We start from the raw sequence: 2,865 nt of genomic DNA on the forward strand, positions 1-2,865 counted from the left end.
AAAGAAACTATTTTAAAATAGAAAAGTCGATGGCTTTATATCAGACAGTCATGCTTTTATGGGTTGCATTCCTTTAATTTTTTTTATAATTGGCGATATTTTTGTAAATTCTGAGCGATTTCAAAGAAAAACTGCAATTACTTTTATTTATATTTTAAAATCCAAATCTTCTTTTAGAACGATTTTGTCAGGCCCCAGAAAATTATCTAAAATACATTGGACAATTATATATAAAAAAAAGCAACTATTTCATTTTTTTTTGTTTTTTTTTTTGTTTTTCAATTTAAACCTTGCAGAAATTAAACGACGTAAAATAGTAGTGAATTACACAGCAAACTATTAAAAATTCTAGTACTTTACAACGTAAAGAAAAAAAAAATACTATTTTTATAAAGCAGAAAAATCAATACATCAGCTAATTATAGTTTGTCTTCCAGTTCATTGGAATGATATTATGGGATAGATGTGAAAGCGAGGCAATATTCTGAACAAAAAGTTTTTTTAAATAATTTAGAAAATAGAATAAAATACATTCGTAGATTGAGATATTCTACACAATAGAATACCAAATATAAAAATTATAATTAGAATGATATTGCTTAGCTGTGATCGACTAAAGCTATAATGAAAATAATGTATCGAAATAATTTCTTGCTAATCATTATGAGAAAGGGTTTCGAATCTAGTGCATAAATAAATAGTATTAAAAGAGAAGTTAAAAACTGGAAACGTTAAAGAAGAGAGAGAAAGTGTGATAAATAGATAGTTATAAAAAGTAGACATGCAGTCAGAGGGAAAGAATCATATAAACAATAGTTAAATCAATATAAAGATTAAGAGAATATTTGCTGACTCGATTAATGATAAAATGTAACTGCAACTTACGAGTAATTGAGTTAGAAATTAAGCGTCCATCATTATCTCGGAGCTGATACCAAATTTGCATTGTATGAAGATTCTAATTCTCATAATATGGTTGAGCAAAGTCTGAGGAAGTATTTATTCATATAGTACAAAAAAAATATATTAATTATTTTGTTCTCAATTGCTGAATAATATCGATGTGCCACTCAGTAAAATTAGCCAACCAAGAGAACGTCTACTACTTACCAGCCGCCTGGAATTATTTGCATTGCTTTAGAACATATTGGTTTCAAATTTTAGCACAATGCCAACAAGTTAGGGGATGAAGGTAAGTCGATGACATTGACCCCAGAGCTCAACTGGTACTTATTGCCTCAGAACATATTACCTACAGAGAAAGCTTAGACATATTTTCTTGTACAAGGTACGACCAGCTGAGTATTTATGAATACAAAAGTTATATATATATATAGGGAGAATTCACAAAAACAAAAACAACAGACGAAGACAGGTGGTGTTGAAAATAAATAGATGTATTAGTATAACGCTCGGGAATTGAGAAAGTCCTTATCGTTTCGAGCCTACGCTCTTCTACAGAAAGGAACACGGAAAGAAACAAGGAGAGAAACAAGAAGAGAAAAAAAGGAGAGAAAAAAAGGAGACACATATATGAACGTGGTATTCCGTCGGTTACGACGTCGTGGATTCCAGTTGATCCGATCAAGGGAACAACCTGCTCGTGAAATTAGCGTGCAAGTGGCTGAGCACTCCACAGACACGTGTACCCTTAACACAGTTCTCGGAGATTCAGCGTGACACAGAGTGTGACAAGGTTGGCCCTTCGAAATACATATACAATGGAAATAGGAAGAAAGAGTGAGAGAAAGTTGTGGTGAAAGAGTACAGCAGGGTAGAAGTTGTGGTGAAAGAGTACAGCAGGGTAGAAGTTGTGGTGAAAGAGTACAGCAGGGTGAAAGTTGTGGCGAAAGAGTACAGTATATATATAGAGAGAGAGAGTGTCACAAAAACCTCTTACATTTTTCAGATTGATAAACATTTTAACAGCAAATGTACAGTGTGCACCAGTACAAAATATGAAGGTAGCTACAAACTACATTTGATCAAGCATTAGTCACATGAAGACACTCTTACCATCTGCCTAGCTTCACTAGCGTCACACTATGGTTGTGTAAAATATGGGAATCTTTTCTTCTGCCCCCCGTTTCCTTCACTAGCCCAATCTGATTTTTCTTGTATAGGTTTTGTATAGTTCTTTTTATACCAATACTAGATAAAATTGGTAGTCCTTACAGTTCTATACCAATTTTGATCTATATGCAGGTCTGTATCGAACCAAAACGCTAATTTCTTAATAGTATTCACTACCAAATTACCGTGGATAAGAATTTGCATGTATTCATTACCAACTTTTCGTAGTTTTTGATTGCTCATGTTAGCACCGTTAAATTACAATTTTGGAAATGACTAGTGTTTACAGAAATCCTGAACATGATGACAATGTTATCAAGCTAAACTCATGAACTCCATCAGTTTCGTAGATACAGGAAAATACCTTATAAAGTATTTTTTTTTTAGAAGGAAGAGACTCGGGATCGAAAATGCATACAAGCGATTAAATTTATTGAATATTGAATATATTTGTGTACATTTTTTGTATTAAATACATTTAATATTTTTTGTATATCGACTTGGCTGACTTGCTTTACTTCTCTGCCTGCTCTCTTGAGCACTATGAAGTGTATTCTATACGGAGAATATCTTTTTCTCATATATATATATATATATAAGTTCAAAAAAGGAAAAAGACAAGAAAACAACAACAAAAAACAACGTGAGGACGTGATACAGATTATGTTACTAGACGCTCGGGAAAGGAAAGAGAGAGAATATGACGTTTCGAGCGGAGCTCTTCGTCAGAAACAAGGAAAGTCCAAAGAAGGGAAAAACGGAAGAAGAAAAAATCGCCACCGATGTCCACGA

The sequence above is a fragment of the Octopus bimaculoides genome, chromosome 5 (genome assembly GCF_001194135.2).
Source record: "Octopus bimaculoides isolate UCB-OBI-ISO-001 chromosome 5, ASM119413v2, whole genome shotgun sequence".
Taxonomy (NCBI): domain Eukaryota; kingdom Metazoa; phylum Mollusca; class Cephalopoda; order Octopoda; family Octopodidae; genus Octopus; species Octopus bimaculoides.